This window comes from Bubalus kerabau, chromosome 3, assembly GCF_029407905.1.
Source record: "Bubalus kerabau isolate K-KA32 ecotype Philippines breed swamp buffalo chromosome 3, PCC_UOA_SB_1v2, whole genome shotgun sequence".
NCBI lineage: Eukaryota > Metazoa > Chordata > Mammalia > Artiodactyla > Bovidae > Bubalus > Bubalus kerabau.
The window spans coordinates 17,663,638-17,677,345 of record NC_073626.1 but is presented as its reverse complement, the minus strand read 5'-3'; the positions used below and the strand labels follow the sequence as shown (position 1 = coordinate 17,677,345).

The 13,708-nt window shown below is 39.3% G+C and overlaps 1 pseudogene; it reads left to right on the top strand.

The window, feature by feature from the left end:
- Window positions 1–1,525: 1,525 nt before the first annotated feature.
- Window positions 1,526–1,621, top strand: LOC129648066 (uncharacterized; annotated as a pseudogene).
- Window positions 1,622–13,708: the final 12,087 nt, after the last annotated feature.

The following is a 13,708-nucleotide window of genomic DNA, read 5'->3' as shown; positions in this document are numbered from 1 at the left end:
GGGTAAGAGTAAACACATGACTGACTGATCGCTACTATTGACTAAAAAGAGAATACTAAGAGAAAAAGGATACTGTACCTTGGATCTGCTCACTCACCTTAGTAACCCATGCATGTCTTAGATACTTTCACAAAAGCTTTAGAACATCTTAAAATTTGTGTTTCACAGTAACTGTATGAGATAGCCTTAATCTCACTCTGATCATCAAGTTATGTTAATGCAGATGCAATGACTTGGAGAGGGCAAGTAATTTTCCCCAGGTCCCATTATTGGCAGATGCAGGTCACTGGGCACCAGTACATCTGTTCACTTCCTGATGTCACATCACACATGTCTGTGGCTCTTGGTCTGCATGTGTGTAACCAGGACCACAGCAGGATCTGTGATGACTCTGCTTAAAGAGAAAAATATTTTGTCTTTGACTGCAAAATAGCAGTGACCCTAGAACATTGGTTTTTATCCACTTGTTCTGCTCTGTCTATAAAACATGCCCTGTTATAGTCTTTGGCAATTATCAGTGTGGGGGCTTGGTTCTCCTGGCTAGCCTTTCTTCTAGGCACCTTGACAGCTCTTCTTTTTATGCATCTTTAATCCTCTCATTACATTTGTTTCTTCAAGAAAATAGCAAATAAATCTCCAAATGATAATACAAGAATATTACCTGGTCAGCACCCAAGACAACATCATTGGCTCTGTGAACAAGGCCTGCCCTTTCCTGACTTTGACTTTTTAGGGACAAAATTTATCTGTCTGGTCAGGAGTACATCCTGACAACCCATGGTGCTTAGTTTTTGAACCATCTCTAAACATCTCCTCTTTGACAGTAGAACTAGACCTTCATGCTTCCATGATGTGTTGTAAAATTTCAGATATTATTCATGGCCCCTATCTTTGACCAACAGAAGCATAAAAATCATAGACTCTTGCAAGCGTGATTTTAATATTACTTTTCCTGTTCATCCATCAAAATAAGCAATATTAAAGACTGAAGTGAACAAGAACTGAGTTTGGACAAGAGAACTGTTAAAATAGGGATTATATCCTCCTGAATGAGATCTGAACATGATTCTTTTTCCAATTTGCCAGAAAAATGGTGATATAATTAATGATAAGATATCAACATTTACTAGGTTTTTCTGCTCCTAGTTTAAAGGGGCATGGTACCTAAGTATAAAATGGTTATTTAAAATTAGGTGATAAAAATAAAAGAAGTGGTTCTCAAAAGGAAGACATATAAGTTGGAAAAATTTGGAACTATATCTTTTATCAACTAAAGAGCTTATTGTGACAGGCAAGGAGAATAATAGCTTGTATAACATAGACGAATTTGTGTGCATATATTTCTGTGCATGTATACATGTGTTATGCCTAAATATATGCTTAATTCCTTCATGGAACTTTGGAAGTTATAAAATTCGATTTTATAAGAGATGGTAAATATAGCAGAATACCCTAATTCCTAATGTAATTGATCATTTATTTGTAGGTGACTATGTGATTTTTTTTCTGTTAAATTGTTATTCGTGTGTTTGCTTTGGTAGCACATATATTAATAAATTTGAGATTAGCATGGCCCCTGTCCAAGGATGATGCACACATTTCTGAAGCCTTCCATATTTTTCTGTAACAGCTTCAAGGGGTGGGACAGGAAGGAATGTGGGAAGGAGGTTCAAGAGCGGGCGCATAGGTATACCTATGGCTGATTCATGCTGATGTTTGGCTGAAAGCAGTACAGTATTGAAAAGCAATTCCCCTTCAATTAAACATCAAGAAATTCAATTATTAAAACTGTTATTGGGGATCATATAACAGGTTCACATATCCATCGTATGACTAAAGAGTGTCTGACTAGAAAATGATGGTGTCAATTATCATCGGTTAGTGATTCATTAACTTTATAGTTGAATGAGAAATGTAAACTAACAAACACTATTGTCTGTGATTCAGTGTCATAGCAAGCTATAATCCTTGTCTGCCTTCGTTTTTAGGTGGTATAGTGCCCAAACTTTGAAACTGAGGCTGTTCCCAGAAGCGCACAGTTGTGAGTCCTGCCCAGGGTTTTTGTTCCTGATGCTGGAGGCCTCCGTTCGCTGGTCACTAAGGCCGAAATTTTCTCTGCTGAGAATTCTCTGGGTCTATCACATGCACAAGTTTTTATATTATGGTTTTCTAATTTGATTCTCTTATTCTTTTGATCAGACTACCAAGTCCCTTTACGACTTACTTTTCAACCCTTTTGTGCTTTGATCTTTCTGATGCTTATTAGTGTATTTGCTTCCATGTCTACCTTTCTAAGTAGTTTTCAGTATCTACATAAACTCTACCCTATTCTCTTACTGTCTGGATTTTGGCGTTTAGCATCAGCATATTTTTATGAACTTCATTTTCCTTCTGGTGCGGTTTCTGGTACACAGTTTAAGCTGGTTGGATCACATCTTGCTTGTCCGTGTTGTCTCCAAACAATTAGAGAACTCTGCTTTCTTTCTAGGCAACACTGCCCCTTGTTTTGATACCATTGCTAATTTTCTATTTTTTTACTTCCTGCCCCATAAGCTTTGTCTTTCTCAATCTACTATAACTTGAGTACTATGCACTCTATGTTGGTATTACTATTTTAAATAAATATCCACTAGTATAGCAGAGAATTAAAGGGAATAATATTGCAATAGTATTAGTAATAATACATTCCCCCAAATAAAATCCAGTAATGCTCCCAGTTTTAAATGACTTTCTATGCATGTATTGTTGAGGTCCCCTACTCATTTTTCCTTACTAGGTGTTTCAATTTTGAAATAGAATGTAGAAAACAATGGACTGGAAAATTATGAAAATCACCTTGGATTTTAGATGCCTCAAGGTTAAGTATGTAATTATTAGTTTGTTATAGTTAATAAGGCTATTCTGAGCACATATAGCTCAGTGTCGGGTGACAACCATTGAATGAAGGATGTATCCTGTGAACTGCAGTCACCAAACAGGCGCTGGAGATAAAGAAAGCAATGCCAGGAAGACACAGGATTTTGTTCTGGAGGGAAAAACTTACAGGGTCTGTCATCTACAGTCTACGCTTCAGTTTTTCAAAACACTTACTCTTCCTTTGCTCATTTAATAATTTGGGTTGTTTGATTTCTTTTCATACTGAGTTGCATGAGTCTTTTATATATACTTGGATACGAAGCCCTTACCAAATATGTGATTTACAAATTTTTTTTTCATTCCATAGGTTGTTATTTCATTTTACTGATGGCTTCTTTTACTATGCAGAAGGTTTTAAGTTTGATGTGGTCTCACTAGTTTATTTTTGCAGTTCTTGCCTTTGCTTTTGATGACTGAGTTATTTGAGCTGCTTGTATTTTGGAAAGCAATCCTTTATCAGTTGCTTTATTTGCTATTATCTTCTCCCATTCTTACCAAAAGACACAGACTGGCTGAATGGATACAAAAACAAGACCCATATATATGCTGTCTACAAGAGACCCACTTCAGTCCTAGAAACACATACAGACTGAAAGTGAGTGGATGGAAAAAGATATTCCATACAAATGGAAATCAAAAGAAAGCTAGATTGGCAATACTCGTATCAGAAAAAATAGACCTTAAAATAAAAACTATTATAAGAGATAAAGAAGGACACTACCAAATGATCAAGGGATCAGTCCAAGAAAAAAACATAACAATTTTAACTATGTACCCTACATAAGAGCACCTCAATACATAAGGTAAACACTAACTGACAAAAAAGGAGAAATTGACCGTAACACAATAATAGTAGGCATGTTAACACCACACCTATACCAGTGGACAGATCATCAGAACAGAAAAGTAATAAGGAAACCTAAACCTAGAAGGAAATATTAGAGCAAACAGACCTAATTTATATCTTCAGCACACTCCATCCAAATGCAGAAGAGTACACTTTCTTCTCAAGTGCACATAGAACATTCTCCTCATCTTGGGTCACAAATCAAACCTCAGTAAATTTAAGGAAATTGAAATTATATCAAGAATTTTCTCTGACCACAACACTATGATACTGCTGCTACTGCTGCTAAGTCACTTCAGTCGTGTCCGAGTCTGTGTGACCCCATAGGCAGCAGCCCACCACGATCCCCCGTCCCTGGGATTCTCTAGGCAGGAACACTGGAGTGGGTTGCCATTTCCTTCTCCAATGCAGGAAAGTGAAAAGTGAAAGTGAAGTCCCTCAGTTTTGTCCGACTCTTAGCAACCCCATGGACTGCAGCCTACCAGGCTCCTACATCCAGGGGATTTTCCAGGCAAGGGCACTATGATACAAGATATCAATTATAGGGAAAAAAAAAACTTTAAAGAACACAAACACATGGTGATTAAACAACACATTTCTAAATAATGAATTTCTTCAGTTTACTGAAGACATAAGGGAAATCAACACATTCCTAGAAACAAAGAACAATGAAAACATGATGATCAAAAACCTAGAGGATGCAACAAAAGCAGTTCTAAGAGGGAAGTTTATAGTAATACAAATCCTACCTCAAGAAACACATTGAATAGATGACCTAACTTTACATATCTTTAACTCTTTAAAAATTTCTCTTATCAATGTCTTAATGGTTTTGCATAAAACCTTTCAACACCTTGCTTAAGTTTATTTCTAAGTGTTTTATCTTTTTGTGATGCAATAGTAAATGGAATTGTTTTCTTTATTCCACTTTCTGATAGTTTGCTGTTGATACATAAGTAGACAACTGAGTTTCATATATTGGAATATAGTAAACATAATGTATGCTACATCTTCAAAGAACAGACATTTTCCCACAAATAAGACATATAGACGATCAAAACGTATATGACAAGATGCTCAGCATCACTCATAATCAAAGGAAATGCAGATCAAAAGCACAAGAGATATCACCTCTTACCTGTTTGAATGGCTAGTACCAAAAATGTAAGAAATGGCAAATGTTATTGAGGATGAGAAGAAAAAAGAGTGCTTACGCACTGTTGGTAGGGATGTATACCAGTGCAACTCCATTGGAATCATAGTGTGGAGGTTGTTTGAGAAATTTAAAAGAGAACATTTATGTGATCCATTATCCCACTTCTGGATAAATAGTCAAAGGAAATGAAATAATTGTCTCAAAGAGAGATCTGTATTCCCATGTTCATTGCAGCATTATTCACAGTAGCCTTGTTATAGAAACAACAATCTTTCAACAGGTGAATGGTGATGTGATATATACAGGTAAATACTATTTAGCCATTAGAATTAGAAAGAAATCCTTCCATTTGTGGCAACATGGATGAAACTGGAGGGCATTACCCTAAGTAAACTAAGTCAGAGAAAGACAAATACCATAGGATCCCAACTATAAGGACTTTCCAAAAAAAAAAAAAAACAAAAAAACAAAAAACAAAAGGAACTCAGAGTAGAAAAATGATTGCCAAAGACTGGAGGGTAGGAAAATTGGGAGAGATTTTTAAAGGTTATGTATTTTCATGTATAAAAAATTATTAAGATGAAGATATAAGTTTGAGCTTCATGATCTAATCATGAGATTGAACAAGCTCTGGGAGTCGGGATGTACAGGGAAGCCTGGCGTGCTGCAGTCCCTGGGGTCACACAGAGTGGGACACCACTGAATGACTGACTGAACTGAAGAGAGTGGAACTTACCTGTGTTCTCCTCAAAATGCAAAAGTTAAATATGTGTGGTGATGGCAATGTTACTTAATAGAAAGGGAAACTCGTTTCTAATGCATGCACAAATGGGGGTGGACAAGATGACGGAGGGGTAGGTGGAAGTGGGGTACACCTCTCTCCACCGATGCGTCAAGAACGTCTAAAGATGCAGCAGTTCTCACAGAAGACCAGGTGAATACTGGCAGGACTCCCTGACTACTGAGAAGGAATATCTGGATCCATATAGAACTTGGTAGGACAAAGGAAAGAAGGGACAAGGAGGAAGGGGAAAGAAGGAGGAGAGCAAGTGGGACCGGCCTGCACCTGGGGATGAGGGAGCTGAAACACAGGGGAGAGATCCCCACGTCAATGGCCATCCACTGGGATGGGGGAGTCATTTGAAGCTGTTGGGAAGTGAACTCACTAAACTGTGACAGTCAGAACGGAGTGAGAACCACATAGACAAGCCATGCTGCAGCCTTTCATACCTCGGACAGGATTGTAAGTCCACTGGTGCCCATGGAAGCTGGGAGCTGGAGCCCATAGGGATTGCAGAATGATCCCAGGGTGAGGACTCCTGTTGACCATGGGGAGTCAGCCTGATGGGATGGGATGGAAGAAATCTGCTGCATGGAATGCTTCTTAAGGAAAGCCATTAGGCCATAAAGGTAGGGTTCTATTGCCTGTGGAGTAGTGCTGTCTCTTTCTCCATGCTGGTACCTGTAGGTTGAGCAAAAGAGGACTTCAGTGAAGGTGGTCCTTGAGTGTCTGATGCACTAAGCAATGGAGAATTTTAAATGTCTATATACCCGATCCTACCTTATTCTCTGGAGAAGGCAATGGCACCCCACTCCAGTACTCTTGCCTGGAAAATCCCAAGGGCGCAGCAGCCTGGTAGGCTGCAGTCCATGATGTCCCTGAGGGTCTGACACCACTGAGCAACTTCACTTTCACTTTTCACTTTCATGCATTGGAGAAGGAAATGGCAACCCACTGCAGTGTTCTTGCCTGGAGAATCCCATGGACAGGATAGCCTGGTGGGCTGCCGCCTATGTGGTTGCACAGAGTCAGACACAACTGAAGCAACTTAGCAGCAGCAGCAGTCCCTATGTTTCATTTAATATTTATAATAAATCATTAATGGATGCAGTAGAGAACCAAAAGGACTATAGTTACAACAGTAGTAATAAATTACCCCCAAATTATAATCCATTAATGCTCCCATTTAAAACTGATTTTCTATCTATATATTATTGAAGTCTCTTAACTCATTTTCCTTACTAGGTAGCTCAGTTTTGAAATGATATATAGAAAACAATGGAGTGGTAAACTCTGGAAATTACCTTCCTTTTGATATGCCTCATTAGTAAGGATGCAAAATATTAGGATATTTGTTCCCCATTGGGGCTGTTCTTAGTACATATTATAGCTCACTGTGGGGTGATAGTATTGACTGAAGAATGTACACATTGAACTGTAATTGTCAAACACGTGAGTGGAGATGAAGAAAGTAATGCCAGGAAGGCACAGGCTTTTATTGTTCTAGAAGGAAAACCTTGCTGTGTCTCTCATCTACAGTATAATCTTCAGATTTATTGAAACTCTTACTTTCCTTACACTCCATTAAAAATTTGGATTATTTGGGGTTTTTTGCCCTTGAGTTGTATATCTCATGTATTTTTGGATATTAAGCCCTTATCAAATATATGATTTGGAATATCTTCTGTGAATCTGTAAATTGCCATTGATTTTGTTGATGTTCCTTTCTTTGGAGTCTGATGTGGTTCCACTTGTTTGTTTTAGCAGTTGTTGCCTTTGCTTCTGCTGTGAAACCCAAAACCTCATTGCAAAGACTGATGGCAAGGAGATTACCTCAATGTATTGTTCTAGGGGTTTAATCCCTGAAAGTCTTACGTTCAACATTTAATCCCTTTTTAGCTGATTTTTGTGTATGGTAAAAGAGAGGGGGACAGTTTCATTTTTTTCTAGGACTATCCAGTTTTCCCAGTGCCACTTTGTAAAGCTTGTCCTTTCCCCACTGGATATTCTTGGCTCCTTTTTCATAAGCTAACCGACAATATATGGGTGTGAATTTCTTTCCGGCTTCTCTGTTCTGCTCTGTTGATCTATGTGTTGTTTTCGTGCCAGAAGTAAATCAATCTGTTTTGATTACTATAGCTTTCTAATATATTTGAAATCAGCAACCATGGTCTCAAGCTTTGTTCTTCTTTCTCAAGGTCACTTTGACTCTTTGGTATTTTGTGATTTAATACAGCAGAATAGACCAAGAAGAGATGGGAAAAGTACACAGAAGAACTACACAAAAAAATATCTTAATGACCCAGATAACCACAATGGTGTAGTTTCTCACTCAGAGCCAGACATTCTAGAATGTGAAGTCAAGTGGGTCTTAAGAAGCACTGCTGCCAATAAAGCTATTGGAGGTGATGAAATTCCAGCAAAGCTATTTAAAATCCTAAAAGAGGATGCTAATAAGGGCTCCATTCAATATGTCATAAAATTTGGAAAAGCCAGCAGTGGCATAAGGACAGGAAGAGGTCAACCTTGTCCCAATCCCCAAGAAGGGCAGTATTAAAGACTGTTCAAAACACTGAACAGTTGCAATCATCTCCAGTGCTAGTAAGGTTATGCTCAAAATCCTCCAGGCTAGGCTTCAGCATTATGTAAACCTAGAATTTCAGATGTTCAGTCTGGGTTTAGAAAAGGGAGACGAACCAGAGATCAAATTGGCAATATTTGCTGGAACACAGAGAAAGCAAGGCAATTCCAGAACAACATCTGCTTCATTGACCTCACCAGACTGTGTGGACAACAACAAAGTGGAAAATTCTTAAGAAGATGGGCATACCAAACCAACCTTACCCGTCTTATAAGAAACCTGTATGCAGTTCAAAAAGCAGCAGTTAGAAGCAGACAAGGAGCAATAAACTGGTTCAAAATCAGTGAAGAAGTCCTTCAAGGCCTTCACCCTGCTGATTTAATGTATATGCAGAGCATGTCTTGTAAATTGCTGGACTGGATGAGTCCTAAAAGCTGGAATCAAGATTTCTGGGAGAAATATCAACAACCTCAGATATGTGAGTGTTACAACTCTAATGGCAGAAAGCGAAGAGGAACTGAAGAGCCTCCGATGAGGGTGAAAGAGGAGAATGAAAAAGTCGGCTTAAAACTCAATATCAAAAAAGCTAAGATCATGTCATCTGGTCCCATCAGTTCAGTTCAGTTCAGATCAGTTCAGTCGCTCTGTTGTGTCCAACACTTTGCAACCTCATGAATTGAAGCACACCGGTCCTCCCTGTCCATCACCAACTCCAGGGGTTCAGTCAAACTAACATCCATCGAGTTGTTGATGCCATCCAGCCATCTCATCCTCTGTCGTCCACTTCTCCTCCTGCCCCCAATCCCTCCCAGCATGAGGGTCTTTTCAATGAGTCAACTCTTCGCATGAGGTGGCCAAAGTATTGGAGTTTCAGCTTTAGCATCAGTCCTTCCAAAGAACACCCAGGACTGATCTCCTTTAGGATGGACTGGTTGGATCTCCTTGCAGTCCAAGGGACTCTCAAGAGTCTTCTCCAACACCACAGTTCAAAAACATCAATTCTTCAGCACTCAGCTTTCTTTATAGTGCAAATCTCACATCCACACATGACTACTGAAAAAAACTTAGGCTTGGCTAGACACACCTTCGTTGACAAAGCAATGTCTCTACTTTTTAATATGCTGTCTACATTGGTCATAACTTTCCTTCCAAGGAGTAAGCGTCTTTTAATTTCATGGCTGCAATCATCATCTGCAGTGATTTTGGAGCCCCCCAAAATAAAGTCAGCCACCGTTTCCAGTTTCCCCATCTATTTGCCATGAAGAGATGGGAATGGATGCCATGATGTTAGTTAGTTAGTTTTTTTTTGTTTTTTTTTTTTATTTTTAAATTTTACATAATTGTATTAGTTTTGCCAAATATCAAAATGAATCCGCCACAGGTATACATGTGTTCCCCACCCTGAACCCTCCTCCCTCCTCCCTCCCCATACCATCCCTCTGATGTTAGTTTTCTGAATGTTGAGCTTTAACTTTTTCACTCTCCTCTTTCACTTTCATCAAGAGGCTCTTTAGTTCTTCTTCACTTTCTGCCATAAGGGTGGTGTCATCTGCGTATATGTGGTTATCGATATTTCTCCTGGCAATCTTGATTCCAGCTTGTGCTTCATCCAGCCCAGTGTTTCTCATGATGTACTCTGCATATAAGTTAAATAAGCCTGGTGACAAGGTACAACCTTGACGCACTCCTTTTCCTATTTGGAACCCATCTGTGCTCCATGAGAAAAGAATCTAAATAAGAGTGTATATATGTATATGTATAACTTATTCACTGTTCAACAAAAACTGACACTTATAGCATTGCAAATCAATTATACTGCACTAAAAATAAAAAAATGAATTAAAAATAAATCAAACATCTGGAATAAACCATAACCACATGTATAACAGCTTTCAGTGAGCTCTTGGAGTCCTAGCTGATTAGGAATCCAAGAATGATCTTGGGAGATCCCCAAACTTGTAATTGCTATCTGAAGTGAATAAAGTCTTGAGGACTTTCCACACTGAAATTTGTATCTGTCAAAGGCCCTTTTCCTCATGTGCATAGTCGTGATGTTTCCATGTTGATCAACAGGTGCTTTGTCTAAGAACTCAGTAATTAACTCATATTTGAAATTGGAACATGTATAGGAGGGGCGGGGGATTGCTCAATGACTGATAACCAAGGAAGACCCTGGAAACACTCTTACATTGTGAAATCCATCAAGGAGTTTGCCATCTCAGACCCTCTACCTGGGGCCACTGGTCCTGATTCAGCTTCCTTAGTCCTTGGCTTCCTATCAGCACCACAGAGCATTCAGTATGGATGAGGCACTGGGTTACCTTAGACAAGTCAGTCTCCTCATTGGGTGCCATGGTCTAAATGCTTGTGTTCTCCAAAAATTCATATGTTGAAAACCTAAACCCCAAAGTAACGATATTAGGAAGTGGGACCATTGGAAAATGATTAGGTCATCAGGCAGAGCCCACATGAATGGGATTAGGGCCCTTGTGAAAGAGGCCTGAAATACTTGCTCATCCCTTCTATTTAGGGATATGTCCTGGAAGAGGCCCTTACTCACTCAACCATGCTGGCACCCTGATCTTGGACTTCTAGCCTCCAGAACTGTGATAAATAACGTGGTTTATAAACCACCCAGCCTCTGGCATTCTGTAAAGGCAGCCTGCGTGCACTAAAACACTGAACGTGATTAAATGGGGGGAAAAAAACTGTCACTCTTGTTTTCCCTTCCAAGGTCATAAATGTGGAACTGGTAGCAGAGATATTCAATTCCTGAGGCCCATGGTGACGTATTCCATAGAACTGTACATTTCTTTCAAATTGTGGTTCTTTGACATGCTCACCTATTTTCTTGACATGCTAACATATTTTCTTAGAGGTAATTAATATTTAAACCAATAGACTGTGGATTTTATGCGATCAGCTGAGGGTGTTAAGAGCAAAGATAGAGGTTTCCCAAATAAAAGCAATTCAGCCTGAAGACGGCACCATTACTGGTATCCCAATCACCAGCCCGTCAGCCTAATGATGAAGCAACTGGACACTGAGGCCTGTATCTGGGCTCTCATCAGAATCCTAACTTACATGCTCTTTGACTTGGAAAACTTATCTTCAATTCTCTAGGGCTTGGTTTTCTCAACTGGAAAAGGAAAATTAGAGTAGAAAATCGTTTACATTTCCAAAGATTATGCAAATCTCTGTATAAAACATGATTCCAAACTTAGGTTTTACTCTTTTTCCCAAGAAGAAAATTATTGACTGGTTGTGCAGCTTCTGTGTTTGGGTCTCATACTTCTCATTACCTGCTCTATCCCACAGTGTATTTCTCTAGCGTAGCTTTCAGAAAATACCTTGATAGAAATAATTACTTGACTGTTATGGAATATTACTTTAATCTTTGATCTTCTACTGAAAAGCAGGAGTTGTAGTTAAGCACACTAGTGAGAGAAACTATTTCTAAATGTCAGGATGTCAACTTGAGAAGTTTGCTGTGTGTAGTTGCTCAATCATGTCCAACACTTTACGACCCCCTGGACTCACGACCCCTTGGACTGCAGCCCACCAGGCTCCTCTGTCCATGGGGATTCTCCAGGCAAGAATACTGGAGTGGTTTGACATGCCCTCTTCCAGGGATCTTCCTGACCACGGATGGAACCCAGATCTCCTGTATGCACGGGGACTCTCTTTACTGTCTGAGCTGCCAGCTCCTAATAAAATAGGTCTTGAAATATACAGAAGATGTGTGATTTGTCTACTTTTGTTTCCTGCAACAGTGGGTTTTTCCAGCTAATGTATCAGTCCCATTTCTATTTACCTGAATGCTATCTAGAATGCAAGTTCTCTCTAAAAGAAAAAAATCCACACAAAACGAACTTTTATCTGGAATAGCTGTTAAGATTTTGTCCAGTTGTCAGTTTGTCCAAAATACCAGAGGCTGGGTATTTTCTTTTAATTATAATATTTACCTCAGAAAGAACAAATGGCTGGACAGGATCTGCCATGTTTGATATGCAATAAATAGTAATGTCAGGGCAGTTGACGTAACCCTTATAGCTCCAGGGGAAATGAATTAAAGGAGTGGGGTTTGGAGTTGTTCAGATAATTAACTATAATATAGGTCAGAATGTGGTCAGTGAGACAAAAATTGTGAGAATGAAATCAGGAAGCCATAAGGAGGAAGATGGTACTTTCATCTGGGAAAAGTAGGTAACAATTCATTAAGGAGGTGAATTTATTTTGTACCTTCCAAGAGAGATTAGGTGTTTGTGTACAATGTAAGAATATTTGATTTGTAGGCTCTCCTTAAAGTATTTTTATCTGTCATCATCAGAGAGCACAGCTAAGAAATTGAACTCCTCTAGTGAAGTTGAGAATCCTATGGTAAATAGTAGACTCAAGCGGCAGGTTCAGAGCACTGTCTCCAGTTCTTTTCTATTTAGCCTTTTGGTCCGTGAGTGGATTATCACATTATCTTAGGACATGAACTGTGAGGGCTTGTGTATATGGAATAACAGACTGCAAATCAAGTGGTTTCTATCTAATAAGGTGATGATTAAAAACAAATGCACCCAGTTTTGTGAAAGTAAAAGTCGCTTAGTCATGTCCAAATCTTTGTGACCCCATGGACTATACAGTCCATGGAATGCTCCAGGCCAGAAAACTGGAGTGGGTAGCCTTTCCCTTCTCCAGGGACTCTTGTCAACAGAGGGATCAAACCCAGACCTCCCACACTGCAGGCAGATATTCCACCGTGAGCCAAAAGGGAAGCCCCCACAGTTCTAGTTCTGTAATTACGTCCAAATAATCAGGGTATGAGGGCTTGGGTGGGGAGAAAAGACCTCAGTGGTTGTAGTTCACTGTAAGCTGTGAGCGGAATCAAAAATTCATTGGAATTTTACTCTGCACGAATAAAAGTGTTTCATTGAACGAACACCTAAGGAAGGCCTGCAGGATGCAAAGAATGGACAGCAGGGAAGAACACATGTGGTACTTTGTGAATTAGGACTTAAATTTTAATAGAAAAACAGAAAGAGGTAAATTTCAAAGTTACATGTTGCACCACAATTGGGACACATGTCGAGAGGGAAAAGCACAGAATGCCATATGTGCACATAACAAGGAGCACTGAGCTGTGTCAGAATCAGGAACGGCTGCTTTGGGGAAGTGTTCTTTACTGAGATCTGAAAGATGTTGGGGAAGTCATGGGGTAAAAGAGAGAAGGTTTCCAGGGAGAAGAAATGGCATTGATAAAGAGTTAGCCATATGTGAGAATATAGAGTGAGAAGAACAGACATGCCAGGATTGAACCTTCAAGGAATTCAATATACTTGGTAAAACAGGCTAACTGGACAATGAATATGAGGTGGTATATGATCAGCTCTGTGAAAGAGATAACAATCAAGTTTTGCAGAGCATAGAAGATATTTC